Below are 20,874 nucleotides of genomic sequence, written 5' to 3' on the forward strand. Positions count from 1 at the left end.
AAAACTCTCCAGGAACAATGACTCTACAATGAGAAAGTATGAGCTATGTCACTAACAAGGAGGGTGCAACGCCAGTGCTGCAGATCCTGGCTTGATTTTAGTGCTTTAGACAGCAAGGTAACTAGTGGGCATCACCTTTGGCTTCTGGCCCTACAAAGATATTTCAGAAGGAAATGAAAAATATTTCGTCCTTCTTTAGCAAATGGAGTTATGTGCTGGGGGCACACATGACTAAAAGCTTAAGGTTTGTAAAAATGGATGCTGAATGAGTTTAATAAACCATTGAAACATCTGAATCCTCTAGGCTTATTCGAGGAAAACTCTGCCAAATAAGGAAAAAAAGGTAAACACCAGGTGATAGATGGATTTTTAAAATACCATGCGGTACATGCATCTGATTCATATCCTTCCCTCCCTCTTATTCACCACCACCTCCCGAATTTAAACTTCCTAGATGATACACATAGGCACATCACATTTTCCTCAGCATCCCTAGAAAAGGTCTTGATCAGCATGATGTCTGGATTTTAATTTTAAGGGGGTTTTCTGGGTATCTCATGTTGAGTGTTAGGACAGTAGCTGTATCTTTTATACCTCTGTCTTTTAGAAGAAATGGCTTATTACAGCACTGTGGCAGTCTTTATAAACACACACACACACACACACTCACACAAAGAGGACAGATATGCTAAACAACTTTTCAATATAGTGACAAAGGTCTGGCACCGTGATATTCTCTTAAAAAAACCCCACAATTTTTAAAATTAATTTTAAAATATACTTTTATTGATTTCAGAGAGGAAGGGAGAGGGAGAGAGAGATAGAAACATCAATGATGAGAGAGAATCATTGATTGGCTACCTTCCGCACACCCCCTACTGGGGATCGAGCCTGAAACCCGGGCATGTGCCCTTGACTGGAATGGAACTCTTTAGTCCTCAAGCCGAGGCTCTATCCACTGAGCCAAACCAGCTAGGGCTGTGATGTTCTAATATTCTTTCAATCTTATATTTTTAAGAAAAGGCTGAAACAGCCCAGCCAGCGTGGCTCTGTGGTTGAGTGTCAACCTATGAACCAGGAGGTCATGGTTCAATTCCTGGTTAGGGCACATGCCTGGTTGAGGGCTTAATACCCAGTGTGGGGTGTGCAGGAGGGAGCTGATCAGTGATTCTCTCTCATCATTGATGTTTCTCTATCTCCCTTCCTTTTTGAAATCAATAAAATAAATATAACTTCTGAAAGTCTTGCCCAATGAGAAAGTTGTATAATCTTGATAGACTTCTACAAACAGGATTTATCCATTGTTTCAAGCCCCAAGTTTTATGGGTGTTTTTCCAAAATGGGTACATCAGCCCTGCCCCATGGAGGAGACATCTGCCCAAGGGGCTTCTCAAGTTGGAGCCATCTGCCCACAGTCCTGCAGGGACTGTTTGTCACTCACCCTCCTTCTCTCCATGTAGCTCACCTGCGATGGTGGCTGAGCACAGCAGAAACAGCCCGAAGAGAAGGAAAAAGAAGGGCTTCAGGAACTAGGGGAGAAAATGGGACAAGCACAGTCACCGGCCCATAGTGTTTGTTAATTCGTTCTATAAACATTTATGGCAACTACAGCATGTTAGGCATTGTTCCAATCTCTGAGGAAGACTGAGGGGAAAACAACAAAAAAAACACCAAAGTCTCTGCCCTCATTGATAAAGCTTCTAACCTGGTGGCAGTTAGATGTTTGGAGGGAATGGATGCCTAGATCCAGGAAGTGACAGCAGGGGTGACAGCTGGGGACAGCTACAGCTTCCTATTTTGGTAACTGTCAATACAGACTTAACCCAAATCGACTTCACCATCCTCATTTGGAGATTCCAATCTCTCTGCCTGGCAAAGGTAGCCCGTGTCTACTAGCAAGATCACCCCTTTATTTAAAATATGAATTTCCAGAAGCCCTTAGGGAGGGAAAGGCTGAGGGTGCCTGTGTGGACTGGCGCCCTGCATGATCTTTGAGCCGCCCAGTTAAAACCTCTCCAAGAGAACCGCCAGGTGGCACCTGTAAGGCGCAGATGGGGACGCTCATTTGCCCCACACCCTAGAGCCGGGAATAATCAGGCTGCTTGCCTTCCTCTGTGGGCTGTTTGCGAGGAAGTGGGGGAGTTTGAGCCTCCATTCAGACTGTGTGATTACGTACCCCGTTTTCCTGACACTCTAAACACGCAGGGTGCAATTTGTCCCACGCACTCGGGCTGCCAAAGGCGCACACGCTTGTTGGGATTGGCTGGGCCCCAGTCAGCAGCCGGGACCTGGGGATGGCGGTGGGTGGCCGTGGGCTGCGCTGAGCCGGCGCCAGGTCTTTCCCTCCAGACTTATCCCCGCGGAGAAGGAGCGGCTGGGAGACGTGTCCCAGGGTGGTGGCAGGCAGAGGACCGAGGAACTGGGGTCATCGCTCCCCTCCACCCCGGCCTCAACCCCCTCCGGGTCTAACGCCGCCTGTGCCCTCCTCCCGCCCGGCACAGAACCCCGTGGTTTTCCCCGCCCCGGCCGCAGAGCGGGGTCTCGGGTCACCCCTCGCCGCCACTCCGCAGCGGGGCTCTCCCACCCGGGACCGGGCCCCCTTCCCCGCACGCGGAGGACCTAGCACAGGGCCAGGGGAGTGCGGTCAGCGCACGGAGGAAGCGTGTTTGGGTCATTTCGGCCAGGCGGCTGGGGCGCCAACTCCACTCCATCGGGAGCGGGGGACGAGCTGCCTCTTCTCGGCCGCCGGTGACATTGACCGCTAGGAACGTGCAGCGGGGAGGAAGGGAACCGGGCGGGTGGGGGTAGGGGAGAAAGTAGCGACTGTGCCAGGGGGCGTGTGAGCCGCGGGAGAGGCGGCCGCGCCGGTGACAACTTCGCTGGGGCGCGCGCGGCGGGGCGGGCGGGGAGCGAGCGGGGAGCGCGGCGAGAGCGGGAGCCCGAGGGAGTGGCGGGAGCCTCGCAGCCTCTGGAAGCCGCGGCCCGCGCCCCGCGCCCCGCGCCGCCCGCAGCCTCCGGGTTCGCAGCCCCGGGAGCCGGCTCCGCTCTATAAATAGCAGGTCACGGCTCTGCTCGGCGCGCACACGCTCCCCGGGAACGCCGGAAAGTCGGGCTCAAAGTGTCTGCTGCTGCTGCCGCCCCCCACTCCGCCTCCGGGAGAGGTAATTACCCGCGGGGACCCGAGGGCTCGCTGGGGCTTTGCGGGGTGCAGGGGGGTGGGGGGAGGACTGTGGGTGATCCCGGAGGCGCTGGAGCCGGGCCGCGAGCGCGGGCATACGTCCTGGCGCGGGGAGCCTGTGTGTTTTGCATCAAGTTTCTCGGTCTGGCAGCCCCGGTAGCCCCTCCAGCCCAGCCGCCTAAGGGGGAGGCCGTGCGTGTTTCCTTGGAGGCTGGTAACCCTGTCGTCGAGATGACCCTCTCGCCGAGCGCCCCTCGGCCGGGCCAGCGCGCGTGGTCACCCCGACCCCCTCACACCCCGGGCCCCGCCAACTCTCAGCTCTGGCCTCACTGACCTTCCCAGGCTGCGCCCACCTGTGCGGTCCCTTTGGGGCACCTGCGGCGGCCTCAGGCTCGCTCTCAATCTCATCCCGGCCGCAAAGCTGCCGCCGCCCGCCCTCCCGCCTCCTCTCTTCATTGAGGCGAGGGTCAGGGGTGGGGGTGGGAGTGAGGGTCACTAATACCGAGGGCTTAGCTGCCCCTAGTCCAGGGTCTTCCTCTCCGTGACCACCCCCACCCCAACCCAGCAACTCATTCCAGCAGAGCAGCCAGGCACGTCTGCTCTGAGCCACCAAGCATCACTTGCCCTTCCTCAAAGAGCTCCCACCAAGGGGCTGGAAATCGAGGGCCTTGGAGTGAGGCCGCGGGGGGCGGGCGGCCGGGGTGGAGTTGGAAAACTGCGCGGCCGGCTCTCCAGGCACCTCTGGCAGGCAGGCCCAGGCCGGAGGAGGGCTAGCTAGAAGCTAGGGGTTGGTGCCTGCGCGGACTTTCGGGCTGGTAGCTGGGACTTAAAAGAGGATGCTGGAGCCACAAAGACCTATTTTGCCTCCGAAATCACCTCCTTTGGGTGTGCTTTCTGCGCGCACCCCCCTTCCCCCCGCTTTCTGCGCGCACCCCCCTTACCCCCCGCGCTCCTCGCCCCCCTCCCCCCCGCCCATGGAGAGGGACCGGCTGTTTCTGTTTGGGGGCAGGAGGTTTTAGAAGAGTGAGGCTGTGCATATTGATTAGGTTTGTGCTGCTGCTGCCGCTGCAAAAACTTAACTGGAAGCACCCGGGAGGCGTTTTAGTTCCTCTTGCTTCAGTGATGCAGCTTCGCTCCTTTGCCTGTTGTTTTCCTTCTGGGAACAGGTTTCCTCCCTCTTTCTGGGATGTGACTTGAGGTCATTACATTTTATGACTCCAGGTGTTACATTTTGCGTATCTCCTTCCTCTCAGAATGGCAGAACTTGTTTGAAAAGGGGTGGCTCTAGAAAATAGGTAAAAGCCTAGAAAACAGGATAAATTCATCTTCTCCCCTCAAGATGGGCACTCGATAGCCCTGTTATAGTTGTACAGCTACATTTCAGAGACCTTGCTTGTAACAGGAGTCTTCTTAATGGGTTCTGGACAGAGGTGGTCACTGGTTTGACATAATGCTAAAGCAGAATGTAAGGCGCCAGGATTCACCAACGGGCCAGCTGGTTGACGGTGTGCAGGAAGTTGAGCAAAAAGAGGACTGGGCAAGTGGTCATCGTCTCAGGAGACAAAGAAATGCATTGCCTCGTGCTCCTTTGCGATCTACTCCAGGAAGGCGTTGACATGAATTCAGAAGAAATGATCCAGGGCTTTTGTAATAAGTCCCTGGGGGATAAAAATGGAATCGCTTGGGCTTGTAGTAAAACACAATGCTCCTGCGATGGAATGCTTTTTCAGCGTAATTCTTTAAAATGTGATTTAGAAGATCGTCCTTGAAAGGTTATGAAATGTGCATGTGAAGACAGTCTGGATGCTCAGTGTCATTAGGAAACATGTGCTGATTGAAATGCTGCTCTTACTTTAGGAGAACATTCTCTTTGGTTAGGCAAGTCAGTATTTACATTTGTGATAAACTAATGACCAATTAGGATGTACATATTTATAACCGCATTTTGCTTTTTTGATGCTTTGACAAAATACAAGAAAATCCAGATAGACCAAGTTTAGTCTAGTCCCCACCGCTGTTTAAAGAAGCACACGTCCAGAAAATACTTTTAAAATGTTGGGTTTGAGCTTTACTTTGGGGATGCAAATTGACTGAAGGACTTCATTTCTCATAAGATTTTTTGTCATAATATGCATAACATAGACTCATCTGTTAAAAATTTGATTATAAAATAATGCTATTATGTCTTAGTTGTGTGAGATGGAAAATCATTATGCATAGGGAAAAGCCAGATATTTGTTCTAAATTGTGCAAATTGAAAGTAATTCATTTTTCTTCTGAAACCTGGGGGTTTTCTTTTAGTACAAGTAATATCAATCCCCACTTGGGTAACAGTTAACTTTCTCTACTTTGAGCAAAACCCAAGAGGGCAATTCTCCTAAAGACAGAGAAAAAAGTGCAAACTGATCTCATCTCTCTTAGCAACCAAATAGATGTCAATTTCCAGGTAAGTACCTGACATCTGAGAATACAAAGTTACAAAAATTACAAAGTCGTAATTAGTGAGTAAAATGCTTACTGAATATCTATTACATTTTTTATTTTACAGTGCACAATCCCCAGCCAGTACTAATATTACATATACAAATATGATTTTTATAATCTGTATGGAATACATTCTTGTCTTTCGTAACCATGGGGATATTAATAGGTAGAAATGTGCTGTTTTAAATAATCTCACGTTAAAATGTTAATGTCAGTTGAAAGCTGTATTTCTCTGTTTCTTCTGTATTCTGTACCTTCATTGTTCTACAGCCCTGGCAACCTGCTTCATAGGCCGTTTTGTTACTACTTATTTATGTTGCGTTAGAAATCCTTGTTTATGGAGATCCTTAGGACACACTCATAAATACACACACTTTCATATTCAGGCTAAAGAAAAGCGGTTGTTAGACATATTTCAGTTTAAGCATTTATTTTTATTATTTTTATTATTTTTTAAAATATATTTTATTGATTTTTTACAGAGAGGAAGGGAGAGAGATAGAGAGTTAGAAACATCGATCAGCTGCCTCCTGCACACTCCCTACTGGGGATGTGCCCGCAACCCAGGTACATGCCCTTGACTGAAATCGAACCTGGGACCCTTCAGTCTGCAGGCTGACGCTCTATCCACTGAGCCAAACCGGTTTCGGCTAAGCATTTATTTTTAAAGACATCCAGTGATGCTGTGATTGCACGTTGGTGTGCAAGAGCCACATTGCCTTTGTTTCCCAAAACTTTCCATGCCATGTGTACCTACAAACCACATTAAGATATGTGAGAACATTTTAAGGAATCTGTAGAGCTTCAGGCACAATTTCATTTGAATCAAGACTTATTGATTTATTTTAGAGAGAGAGGAAGAGAGAGGGCTAGAGAGATAGAAACATCAATGAGAGAGAAACATTGATTGGCTGCCTCTTGCATGCCCCCTACTGGGGATTGAGCCTGCAACCTGGGCATGTGCCCTCACCTAGAATTGAACCAGCGACCTCTTGGTTCATGGGTTGAGGCTCAACCACTGAGCTACACCAGCCGGCTGTTCATTTACTTTATATATTTTTACTACTGTGTATGTTAAAGGGAGCATTTTAAAAATGCTTATGAAATTTTATTGTTATAGCTATATATATATATATATATATATATATATATATATATATATATATATCTGAAACTGCAGTGAGATTTTTCTTATATAAGGCACAGTTGTAATCTTATTTACTAGAAGTACCTAGTTATAGATGTAAATAGCGTAAAGCCAATGAAATAGATAGGAGTGTAGCAACTTTAGACTTTTTTACAACTGACTTTGTAATTTGACCGAACATTGAGCTGTTAGGATAGATGTAATCCCAACAAAGGGTGAAGAGTTGGATTTCAATATCATATGTGTTTGTAAATCATGTTTTCCAAACTGAGTTTCTTAAATTGCAATATTGTGAGTAAGTTCTGTCTTCGGCATTGGGCAGCCATATCAACTAGATTTCCTAATTGTGTGGTGGGGGCTTCAAATTAGCCCTAAGCAGAACTAAGTGAAATAGCTTTGGCAGTAGTCATTTGGTTAAGCTGATTAAAGGAAATCTTGAGAAGTTTTCTAGATCACATGGCTTTGATCTGAGATTCCTTTGGGAATTTTCTAAATTAATGAATTCAAGGGAATGGAGGCAACACTTCCTTAAATGAGAAACAAACCCAACCTCCCTCTCTTCATTTCACCCTCTCTCCCTTCCTTCTTTCCTCCTTCCTTCTCATCCATTTGTCTATCAGTCTATCTTTCTATCTATCTTTCTATCTATCATCTATTTTTTTTAATATATTTTATTGATTTTTTACAGAGTGGAAGGGAGAGAGATAGAGAGTCAGAAACATCGATGAAAGAGAAACATCGATCAGCTGCCTCCTGCACACCCCGCAACTGGGGATGTGCCCGCAACCCAGGTCCATGCCCTTGACCGGAATCGAACCTGGGACCCTTCAGTCCGCAGGCCGACGCTCCATCCACTGAGCCAAACCGGTTTTGGCCTATCATCTATTTTTACCTGCCCTTCTGGTTATTAAAATGAAACAGTACAACAGGCCAAATGTTGAAATTATTGAATAATGTTCTTGATTTTTCCACATTTCCAGGAATGGAAAAGTTTGTGGGATGTATAGGCAGCCTTGATACTCATGCTGATTTTGAATTATTGACATAACAACAATAATGAAAAGTATCTAAGATCAAAATAAAAATATATTTCATAAAAATTTTTATGTATTAGTTGTTTTAAATATATCACTTACTTATAAATTTTAAGTTTTTAAAAGGAGAACCTGATATTTGTGTTTCTCAAAAGGGAGCGTGACTTTTAAAACGATGCAAAGGGAATCCTTTTAATACTTTTCATTTTGAAAAACTTAATTGACAGACATATGAGTCTTTCACCTTTCACCTTAGTTCTTAAAGCAGGTAGTTACAGTGCATTAAGTAGACCAAGCTGGGAACTACCATTGCAGACTACAATGAAGCAAATAAAATGTACTTTCTAACCATAGCAAAGTCAATCCTTTCCTTAATCCATTCTTTCAAATGATTCTCACTTCATTTTCATGGGGATTTACTTTTCTAAAAGCCAAAAGATCAGAGATGAATTCTAGCGATTAGCACAACCAAAACACAAAAATTATTCACTGCTGGGAAAATAAAGTAAAACAAAATCCAGTGGCATCTGAAATTGAAATTATAGCCTGTAGATGAGGGGAGATTATAGCTATGCTCTCAAGAAAGCTTGGAAGTGTCATTAGTGATTATTTAATATCCTATTTAACATCTTCATATGCCAAACTTGCTAGATAACCACATATTCCACTTAGAGCACCGGCATACATCACGTTCCTAACAAAATATGTTGCATAGTTGATGCCCAGCATTGAAATATATCACCCTTTAATTTTTTTTTCTGTAATTCCAATAGCCTTCTTATATTGAAGCAATTATGAATAAATATGTTTCCGATCTTTCTGGATAAATTCGCTTTAAAACAGAGCATTCCTACTTTCCACGAGGTGTCCACTGTGCATTTGGACTTAGAGGTGGTTTGCACCAGGTGGGAGTGTACAGTGCTCAGCAGCCTTGGGCCATTTTAATTGCAATATATTCATTATTAAAGCTTTTCTTTTAAACCAAATTTATGTATATGATGAGTGAGCTAATGACATTAAGATCAACAGGCAGCTCAATCCTTAGCAATATATATATATATTTAAATATATTTTATTGATTTTTTACAGAGAGGAAGGGAGAGAGAGAGAGAGAGTTAGAAACATCGATGAGAGAGAAACATCGATCAGCTGCCTCCTGCACATCTCCTACTGGGGATGTGCCCGCAACCCAGGTACATGCCCTTGACCGGAATCGAACCTGGGACCTTTCAGTCCGCAGGCCGACGCTCTATCCACTGAGCCAAACCAGTTTCGGCCTTAGTAGTATATTTAGAAGAGCTGTTGTTCATCATACTTTGAAGATTCGATTGTAATGGTTAACGTATTCTGCTTTTGTGCGGGATCTGTTTATTTGAGGAATTGTTAGGAATAAATTGACTTAAATGTGCCAAAAGTCTGATTATGACTAGGTTAAGAGAAAGGGAAAGGGAAAATTAAGAGATGATAGAAAAAAAATATGGTCATTCCACAATTGATATTGTATTAACCATTTGCATTTTAGTTGGCAGGCTGACGCTCTATCCACTGAGCCAAACCGGTTAGGACAACCATTTGCATTTTAATCCTAATCCTGTCATTACACAGGCTGAGCCAATTTTTTCTAGGAGTTGAAAGCTGTAATTGTTCATTTTTTCTCTATTGCCCTTGGGACAATGCAAAAAAAGAAAAAAAAGTGCAGATAGTCTCACTGACACTTCTGCAGATCCCCTAATGTGCTCTGTGATAGTCATGGCCTAGCCACCACCATGACCAAATTGGATTAGCCATATCACGCTATAATTTTCTGGTAATTATGACAGCTGAATTTATCTAAATTACGTTTTCTTGGTTAATCTGGATGTAGGCATCCTTGTCTTTGGCTGGATGATTAAATTACGGTTTATGGTAGAGTTAATCAATGTATTCCATCATCTGTGCACCAGAATGGGATCTCTGCATTGTCTAGACACCTTATTGGAACCTTCCTCAAGATCAGTATGGTAGGCATTTCAACCATGTTCACTGAATGTGGCTGCTGCGGGAATGGAGACGAAGTGAAAAGTTAACCAACTTAAATTGGCCTAATTGAGAAATACACGTCTTTACCAAGAACTTTTTACTATGTAAAAATTTAAGCACAATAATAAAAAAAAATAGAATGGTACAATGCACGCCCAGTTCCATAGTTGTCAAATTATGGCCATTTTTGTTATCCCACTCACTTTCTCCTCCCTGAAATTTTGGAAGCAAATCCTAGCAGTTATACCAAAGGAAATACACGTATGAAGCTGTTATTTACAAAAATAGGTTTATATGAAAGGCAGTTTTAAAAATAATGACTACAGTATAAACACTACATATTTCATTTAAAAAGTCAAAAATCTTGGCATTAGGTAAATTAAGCACTTGAATCTGTTCCTGGAATATATGGTGATTTTATATAATTAAGGATTGAATTTCAGTTTACATTCTATGTCATATTTTTTTAATCAACAGAATTGTGCAGCAGTGTACCTGGAACACGTTAGGAAGTTGGTATCTACTTTAAACCAATTGCCACATTAGGCTTTTAAGGTTAGAACAGGTATTGACTGTATGCATACCTGATCCCATCAATTCTCTTAAATAACTTTACTTCTACAGATGTTGTAGGCATAATAGGCCCTTGGCATATAAGAATTTAGCTGGAGTGAGTCATGATTTTACCATCTGTCTTAAAGGTGCACATCGTGTAGTAATCTATAATTTTGCTGAGGTATGAACTTAAATCACAGTCTTGAAAACTGGCCATTCAATGCATGATCCCAGGCAGTGGTCCAGCTGTCACACCTGAAGGAGATTTTATGCTCTAGGTGACATGGCACTTCATTTTTTAGGGCTAATTGTTCCTGGTGAGTGTGTTTGAGAATTTGGGAATTTGAGAACTTGTTTGGTTCTTCCCTTTGAGAATGTCGCACATCTCTTAAAACAGACCTTTTAGATTTTGTGTAGAGTTGAAATTTTAAATGAGTAGAATTTTATTTTCAGATTTCACAAAAAATTGACAGTAACCACTATGTATAAATCTTTATAGAATTATGTGATAAGAGAATTCAGTTGTAGAGAAAACAAGTAATTTGTATCTAAAGGATTTATGCCACACTACATTTTTATTTGTAAAAATCATACAAAGAGCAAAGTCCCTGTATAATTTTCCTAGTATTAGACACATGGTTTTATGACTTTTTTCAAACTTACTATAATGTTTTCTTTCCTGGGCTAAGGTTTAGAGACTGCCTCCCAATTTATCCATGTTTACATTCTCATTTCCCGTTTTGTATTTTGGGTGAGAGTGAAGAATGGTACACACTAAGAATGGTGTAATGAGAAATAAGTGAGCCAGTTGGCTTCCAGTTGATTTCTTTCATTCTTTTTTTTTCCTACTCATTTTTCCTAATTATAAAAGTAATAAATCTTCATTGAAAAAAAATTGGCAAGTGGGAGAAAAGTCTGAGGAAGAAAAAAAATCACCCAAAGACAATATTGTTAGCATTTTATCATATTTCCTTCTAAGATTTCCTATGATTCTTTTACAAAAGTTGAGGTTATAGTGTGTGTGTGTGTGTGTGTGTGTGTGTGTGTGTGTGTGTGAAAACGAGTTCTGATTTTGTTCACTTAGAATTCTGTTGTTCAATTCAGTTTAGATATTGATTGAGCACCTACTATGTGAAAGGTAGTATGCTAAACTCTATTCCAGTTTACAGCCATGAATAAAAAAGAAAACTTCTTTTCCATGCATGTAATCACTTCTCTAACCTTTTTTGTTGTTGCTCTCTGGTAGTTAGGCATATGAACCATTTACATTTGTTTAGCCATCTTCTCAACTTAGATTTTTATATTCTTGGCATTTGTTTCTGTTAGTACACTGTGATAAATGTTTTTTGTATGACCCCATTTCTGATAGTCTTTGTCTGTATTTTTCATGTTTTTTTTAGGAGTGATTCCTCGTAGTAGTATTCTGAATATAGAGTGTGAACCCTTTTTTCAAGAAACATTGCACTCATTTTTGTTCTCCCTGGAAGTATATAAATCATAACTCCATCCTCACCAAAATTGAGGGATATTATTTTTTACAAATGTTTGCTAATTGGAAAAGTGAAGATAATTGTAACAATGTCAAAACAATAACATCGAGAGAGGAACAAAGATGGTGGCATAGGTAGTCACCTGTACTTGCTGCCTCATACAACCACATCAAAACTACAACTAAAAGACAAAACGGATATCATCCAGAACCACAAGAAGGTTGGCTGAGTGGAACTTCTACAACTAGAAGGAAAGAGAAAAGGGCATTGAAACTCGTAGGAGGTGCAAAGGTATGGAAGTGCGAAGGTATGGAGGCATGCGCGGAAACGGGCTGGCAACTGGGTATGCTGTTGTCTTTTTCAATTGGGAGGGAGATACACGCTCCTGGTTGCTCTGAACTCCAGTTCTGGGTGAGAGTCTGGGGACCCAGACTCATACGGGGAGAAACTGGACTGTCTGGAATTGGGACAGGAACATGAGGGCAGCTTTCTCACAGAGGTGCTGCAGCGATCATTGTTCCTACACGGGGCTGACTGGCAACCATTGCTGTTTGCTCCGTTCTGGAGTCAGAGGCGCTACCGTTGCGCAACGAGGTCGACCTGTTTGCTCTGTTCTGATGATTCCCTGAGACCCCACCCCACCCAACTTACAACTCCACCCAAGCTGCAAGCAGAGGCTTTTGCATATGAATGGCCTGCTCTTTTGCAAGCTAAAACCTAACAAACTGCTGCTGGGTCAAAGAGCACCAAAGCTTCCAAAAGAAGGACTAAGACTAGACAGCAGCCTGCATTGCTTCACAGCTGGGCCTTATCTGGTCACTTCCAAATCCCAAAGAAAGAGGAGGAATCTGAAGATCTCTCTGTAGCTCCTGCTGGGTGGCCTCAGGCAGTGGCTGACTTTGCACCTCCATGGAGATCCAAGAGCCAATGTACCCAGTGGTCAGGGTGAGACCATACCAGAGTACAAATCTTCACATCCATAATTGACACACTCAGGGGGCAGACTCAGTGAGCACCAAAGCCCCACTGAAGCAAGTCCTGACCCATAAGGGTGTCTCTAGCACAGTAGTTCTCCAAATGTAGACACAGCTGGTCCTCACAGCCAATTGGCCTGGTGGTCAATTCCTCCCAGTGATACCAACAGCATTCAAGACTTAACTACAACAAGACTGTGCATACAGCCCACAAAGGGGTGCACCAAGAGTGTCCACCTCAGGTAATTAGGGAGGCTGAGCCACTGGGCCCTATAGGACACCTAGCACACAAAGCCACTCTATCAACACAGGGAAGCAGCCAAAATGCGGAGACAAAGAAACATGTCATAAACGGAAGAAATGGAGGAAAGCAAATGACTGGATGTAGAGTTCAAAATCACGGTTATAAGGTTACTCAAGAGTCTTCTAGAAACCTCCAAGAAATTTAGTGAGACCCTCGAGAATATGAAAAAAGACCAATTAGAAATTAAGCATACACTGACTGAAATAAAGAATAATATACAGAGATCCAACAGTAGACTAGAAGACCCCAAGAATCAAGTCAAAGATTTGAAATACGAAGAAACAACATCCAACTGGAAAAGCAAAAAGAATGGAAAAATATGAAGATAGTGTAAGGAGCCTCTGGGACAACTTTAAGCATACCAACATCGAATTATGGGGGTGCCAGAAGAAGAGAGAGAGCACGATATTGAAAACCTATTTGAAGAAATAATGACAGAAAACTTCCCCTACCTGGTGAAAGAAATAGACTTACAAGTCCAGGAAGCGCAGAGAACCCCAAACAAAAGGAATCCAAAGAGGACCACACCAAGACACATCATAATTAAAATGCCAAGGGCAAAACACAAAGAATCTTAAAAGCAGCAAGAGAAAAATAGTTACCTACAAAGGAGTACCCATACGAATGTCAGCTGATTTCTCAACAGAAACTATGCAGGCCAGAAGGGAGTGGCAAGAAATATTCAAAGTGATGAATAGCAAGAACCTACAACCAAGATTACTCTACCCAGCAAAGCTATCGTTCAGAACTGAAGGTCAGATAAAGAGCTTCACAGATAAGAAAAAGCTAAAGGACTTCATCACCACCAAACCAGTATTTTATGAAAAGCTGAAGGGTATTCTTTAAGAAGAGGAAGAAGAAGAAAAAGATAAAGATAAAAATTATGAACAACAAAGTGACAACAAATACATATTTATCAACAAGTGAATCTAAAGATCAAGTGAATAAAAAAATCTGATGAACAGAGTAAACTGGTGAATATAATAGAAGCAGGGGCATAGAAGGGAGTGGACTGACAATTCTCGAGGGGGTGCGGGAAGAGACTGGACAAAAATCGTACACCTTTGGATGAGGACAGTGGGGTGGGGGGTAAGGGCATGGGGTGGGTTGGGAACTGGCTGGAGGGGAGCTATGGGGGGGAAAAAGAGGAACAACTATAATAATTTGAATAATAAAAATTTATTACAACACAATAACATCATCATCATCAACAACAATAGTGTTTATTGAACACCTCCTATAGGTCATCCATCATACAAGACCTTTATCTCTATTATCTCATTTAATCTTTGCAACAGCTGTAAGAGGAGGACAATATCATCATCTTGTTTTAAAGGTTAGGAAACATTTTTTGAGAGGGTGTGTGACTCTCCCAAGGTCACACAACTGTTAAGTGATAGTATTGGGTCTTGGATCAAGATTGATTTTACTTTAAAATCTAGGTTTTAAAGTACTGTTTTCTATTATTTGATAAGGCAAGGCTGAACATTTTTGAAATGCCTATTTTAATTTGTACTTCATTTTTAGATATTAATTCATATATTTAGCCTGGTTGCATATTGGGACCTTAGTTTTTTCCATGAATGTTAGTGTCCTTTAGATATTAGGGATACAGTCCCCTTTGTCATTTGTTATCTATATTGCTTTTTAAATTATTTTTCACATATGGAGGTTGAAAATGTATGTGTAAGTAAGTTGAATGTCATATTTCTTCCATTGTTTTTTTTTGCTTACTTTCTCATTCATAGAGAAGATTAAAGTTTACCTAAATTATTCTTCCCTGAAAACAATTTACATCGAATTCTTTAATGATTTTATTTTCTCTCTTGTTTACCCAACATTGTTTTAGTGTATGGTATGAGATAAGAGTTAAATTGATTTCCCTCCTAAAAATATTAAGCATTTTCCAGCAGCAGTTTTTGAATAATCCATTCAAATTCCAGTTATTTGTGACTCTACCACATCATTAAATATATTATCTTATTTAGAGGTAAACATGCACTTCCACTCCTCTCTTTTTCCCTGTCTCCATCCCTCCTTCCCACTGGGTGGGTTTTGGGTTGTGGTATATTTATTTCATTCTCTTGTTCTATCAGTTCTTTTATTACTATCACGCAGGTTTAAATGTTGTTATTTGCTTAATATATGGTAGGACTGGTAGCTTCTTCTAGTTGATTTTCTTTGTGTTTGTATGTAGCTTTTAAAACATTCTCACTGATATGTCTTCTGGACTCATTTTAGAAAATTTGGTAAGACTACCCTCAAAATATTTTTGTACTTTAATTGAAATTTCATTGAGTGTACAAATGGAATTGAGCAGAATTGGCAGCTTTACAAGATTTAGTCTCATTATCCAGGAGCCTGGTGTGTGTCTCAGTAAAGTTTTGATTTAGGGGATTGTTCATGCTGTGCATGAGGCCCAAGTTAGACATCAGTTATTATTGCCTAAATATTTTCCTTTTTCATGATTCACTCTTATGAACTGACCAAGGAATTCTGCAGCATGCCCTGTGCACCATGGGCCCACATTTGTTTTGCTCATTTATGTTTACATGTTAGGCCTAATAGCATCTCATTGTCCAGAACAGGGAGGTGCACATGATACCTGAAGGGTTCTCTTTCCCATTACTGGGCTACAACCTTGCTCTAAATATACATTTATTTTAAATTATTTTCCTTAAATTAGCCTAAGAAGATATACTCAGTATAAATAATATATATAAAATGGTTTATTCTCTTCAACAGCTCAGTAATGAGATATCATAAAATTGTCAAAAAATATATATTACTTTGTATATCAACAAAGTACAGTGCAGTAAGCAGCTCAGTTTGATATTTGGTTTCTAGTTGTCAAATCTGACACAATTACCCAAGGAGATGATCAATTTTGGCCCATTACAGTGGAGTGACAGGGTTGGGTAACTAGCCTGAAGCTATAGCTTATTTATTTGAGTCTGTACTCCAGTTAGAGAGATTTAAAAATGAAAATCCAGAAATATTTTCATACATATAATTTGTTTATGTCTTTCTTAAATGCTACACAACAATATACTCTAGCTCTCTTCCATTGACCTGGTATATAAAAACAGTCTGCTTATTGGACTCACGCAGAAGAGAAAGCCTTGCTTTTATTAACAGGAGTCCTCTAGGTTTTCTTGAAGCTGAGACTTGCTTATTCAGGCTAATGGACCCTACCTCTGCTGGTGCCCTACAGATAGATAAGTAGGAGAAGCATTGTGTGTGAGGCTCTTCAGGCCTACTCATCTCTACCTCCAATTCCAGTTGTAGTATTTTCAAGGGCAGTTCTTTTGTGTAGTATATATAAGTTTCATTTGAAGTTTACAAGCATTGGGGTGTGCTCATAAGAACCATGCTTCATATCCTTGTCCAAGACAGGAAGAGCCTACCCATGGCTGGGTCAAGTGTCAGATTTTACTAACACCCACTTTCCATTTCAAAGACTAGATAATTGAGCTCAACAACACATGAAAACAAATGAAAAGCTTAGAATTTGTTTATTTTAAGATTTTCTAATTTTCATGCTTAGGTTTATGTGTTTCTTTTTAGTTGAATGATTGAAGCAACAGTGTACTAGCAGTGATGAAAATCCTCTCAAAGCCTTAAGAGAGTTTTTCTTCCACTTGTTTAAATTTCCTTCTCAAAATCTCTTATTGATAGGATGCTGAGAAAGAGTGTGTAACAGAGAAAAAGACAGACCAGTGTAGACAGTGCACAGCAAGGAAATTGCAATGGGATTCTAAATCACACAACATTTAACTTGGAATTCTAACTTGTACAGACTTATATTGCTTTTCCGTTTTCTGATTACAACACATAAACATTAATTATATAAAACATGATTTAAAAATCATTAAAAACACAGTCTTAGTTCTAGAAGGCACCTTCAAAGAGCTCTAGTTTAACTGTTTCACGCTCCCTTGTACGATGACCAAAATCTGGGTTTGCTCAGGACTGAGGAGTTTCAGTGCTAAAACCGGGAGAAACTTGGGCAAATGAGATGGTTAGTCACCTTATCTCCCCAAACATTTGGAAAGTACAGGGAGAGTGATAGGTAAGTTTTCAAATGATCTATTGTACTCAGTAGAAAAAAGAGATAGTTTTGGGTTATGAAAGTGTTACTTGAACATTATACAAATAATAATTGCCTCGGAGCTGTTACAGAATTTGGACTCAAGGTTGTCCTTTGCTGGCAGAAACTAGGTATTTTTTATTTAGGTATATATTTATTTATTCATAATTTATTCCCTGCATACTTCTAAAAATGATTTGTAATGGCTTATAGTAAGACCACATATAAAGGTATTGAGTCTCTATAGCAGTTTAATGATAATATAAAAGATATGTTCAGTAGCCTGACTCAAGGTAGTATGTCTTAAATGTTAAATTTAATAGTATGAATACTGTCCAGTGCAAGATCTGAGGTGCTCTAGGTAGAAAACTATATTGGGACATTTAAAATTACTACCCATTTCCCATGATTTTGGATAAAAATGTAGATGTTATTTGAGCAATTATTTGATATTACAAGGTTCCCACTAGACTGTCTGGTTGAGCTGATGAGTTGGGGCTCAATACAGAAGTGTTCTGGGCCCCTCCAAACTGGTATGGCCCCTTTCTTTCACATGCATGCTTTTCATTCTGGGTTCACACAGTCTAGCATTAGACACAATTGCGTTCCATTAAAAAGACTGTTGCATTCATTAAAAACAAAACAAAACTGGTATAAGTCTTTGTTTTTCCAAATATAGATTAATGTGATTCTGAGAAAGTCATTATAATCTACCTGAGCCTGTTTTCTCATCTCTTCAGTAGAGATAATAACTACCTGATAGATTTATAGTGAGAATGAAGTGGAATTGTATATAAAGATGACTTATAAAATTATGCCATAAAAGTAGAGTATTAAAAATATTGACAACCACTAATACAATTATTATTCTGTTTTATCTTATATTCAGAATGCTCCTTTAGGACTCAATTACAATTTTGAATATAACAAAAACAACTATAAAGATTCATCTTGGATGGGGTGGGTGACCAAATATATTTAACAGATATACTTATTCAGGTTTGTTAAAATTTTGAATTACAAATACAATCAATTGACTCCCCAGGTATCAAAAATGAAATTGCTATATTTTGTATAGCACTCACCTAGAGTTTTTAGAATAGATGCCAAAAACATAGGCATGTTTAAAAAATTGAATTTAAACTGTCTTAGAGTAGGAAAACACATTTAAAAATATTGAGCCCTAGCTGGTTTGGTTCAGTGGATAGAGTGTCGGCCTACGGATCAAAGGGTCCGGGTTCGATTCTGGTCAAGGGCATGTACCTCGGTTGCAGGCTCCTCCCTGGCCCGGGCCCTCAATATTTCTCTCTGTCTTTCCCCTCTCTTCCAGTCTCTCTAAAAAGTTGATGAAAAAATATCCTCACGTGAGGATTAAACAAACAAACAAACAAAATATTGGCTTTACCTGTCCTTAGACAAGGTATATCTATTCAGAAGGTGACAATCTCTGCTCCTCCCACCGACCCACTTACGCGTTACTTGCAGGCATTTGAGTTTTTATCTTCTGAACTAGAAAACTAAATGGATTACATGTTTTTCAAACTATCCTTTATGTATATTATTACATAAAACGAAGCTCCAATAAAAGATGAGCAACATGCACTTCAATGCTATGTTTTGTGGCAGGGTTTTTGTTTAAATGTATTCTGTGGCTTCTTATGGTATAAAGCCTGAGTAAAACAGAATGATAGACTTGATACTCTTGTGAAATTTAAGAACCTCATACAGATTCTCATCCAAATATATAGTTATTTCCTAATGCCAAATGGCGGAGGGCTAAGGGGGTTATCTGGGGAAAGCCAAGAAATGTGTAAGTCCACTCGGATGAATTTTGGGCAAGTCTCCTTATCTGTAAACTGGTTCAGTAGCACCCACCTTGCAAAGATGTTCTGAGGATTAAAAATAATAAGGGATGTAAAGCACATGGTGTCAGGCCATGGTTAGTCTTCAGTGAATAGTAAGTCTTCAAGCTATTTTATTACTACGATTAATACTTTTTATTATATGAGCGAATGAGGAATTGAGTTATCAGACATAGTATCTTCTAAACTTTTGACAATAAATTTTAAATGAAATATTTTGTAAAGTAGATATGAAATATTTTCTGAGTATAGATGCATTTTGTAAGTTCATTTGAAAAAATATGAAAACAAGAAGGTGCCTTTGTTGAACACAAATACAGGGTGGGGCAAAAGTGGGTCTACAGTTGAGAGTACACAAAACAGAGTTTTTGTCCTTGTATTATTTATTAATTATTGTATTATTTTTCCATATGAACAACTGTAAGCCTACTTTTGCCCAACCCTGTGTGTAAAGTCTGGACTTTTAGATAACAGTTTGATAATTATATCAACTCCATAGTTTCTTAATATTTTGATTTAGTGTCTTTATTTGATATTGGCTTACTTTTATTTTTATTTTGTGTCTTTATTTGTTTTATATGGTTTTCTCTTCTTAGATTGCAAATTTCTCAAGGATGGGGATCAGCTTCAATTTATCTTTTGGACCCAATGTCCTGTATAATGTATGGGACATGGTAGACCTCAAAATTTTTCTTATTTTACCTGAGAAAAATCACTGTTTTTTAAGGTCAGTTGGTATGTAAACGAGTTAGAGCTTGAAAAGGACAGAAAATGATATAATAAAATAGCCGATCCCAAAATGGTCCTTTCTTGATGAAAGCCTAGAAGAACTTTAATCTGTTAGTTAAATTCTTGGTAAACCTGGGAAGAATCTGGTCTTTAAAAAGTGTGTGCATGTGAATGTGTGTGTGTGTTCGTGTGTATGTGTACTTGTGCATGCATGCTTGTATGTCTGTTGTGCTCATATATGCTTGCTCCTTCATGCACATGAGTTAGAGGGTTGTGAGGGACAGAGTGAAAGAAATGGGAAGGGAGTGAACATTGTCGAGGCCCTGCCATATGTCAGGCACTTGCTGAGCGCATTGCCTTGAATATGGTTCTCCCTTAGTGAGGATTTTTGCTGCATCAGAGCCTGTTGAAAAATGACCCTTGAAATGTTTATCACACTTTGGCAGAAGAACTATGGAAAATAGTTACAAACTATTTGTAGAACTGTGGGGTCAACTTCTGTCTTCTTGAGGCTGAGTAATTTGCAGAGCTCTTTATTACCCCTGTCTTATCCATCAGAACCAGCAATAAAAGCTACATGGGGAAAATGCATCCTCAGGGGAACTCACCTGATCTATTCTGATAAAAATAATGATACCTAGTCTTTCTTGCACACTGTGATTGCTTCACTCATATTAACTTTTTTGCTCCCCACAACTGTATCTAGTATGAGGCAGGCACTGATATTATTCCATTTTATAGGTGAGAAAATTGAGGCACAGAGTGGAAGTGTAACATGCTCCAGTTCCATATTTAGGAAGTGGTAGATCCAGGATTCTGAGAAAATTCCTTCAGCACCCACTACTCAGGACACTACCCTTGCAATCTGATTCACTGACTATCAGCAGCAAAAGTAAGAGGAAGTCTTATGTGCTTACCAGTCCCATGTTGGGAGTTCCTCACTGGAGCTTCGATTGAAGGGAAAGGAAAATGATTGCCTCCGGTGGGTGGTTTGCAGCCATGGGACCA

At 41.0% G+C, this 20,874-nt stretch overlaps 1 protein-coding gene across 1 annotated transcript in view; it reads left to right on the forward strand.

The window, feature by feature from the left end:
• Positions 1-2,904: 2,904 nt before the first annotated feature.
• INPP4B (inositol polyphosphate-4-phosphatase type II B) overlaps positions 2,905-20,874 on the forward strand; it is a 563,351-nt gene continuing 545,381 nt past the window's right edge. The window contains exon 1 of the mRNA XM_081093135.1: positions 2,905-3,161. The gene's annotated coding sequence lies outside the window, so the exon portion shown is untranslated. The remainder of the gene's footprint in view (positions 3,162-20,874) is intronic.

Source organism: Myotis nattereri (genome assembly GCF_964212035.1).
Source record: "Myotis nattereri genome assembly, chromosome: 5".
Taxonomy (NCBI): domain Eukaryota; kingdom Metazoa; phylum Chordata; class Mammalia; order Chiroptera; family Vespertilionidae; genus Myotis; species Myotis nattereri.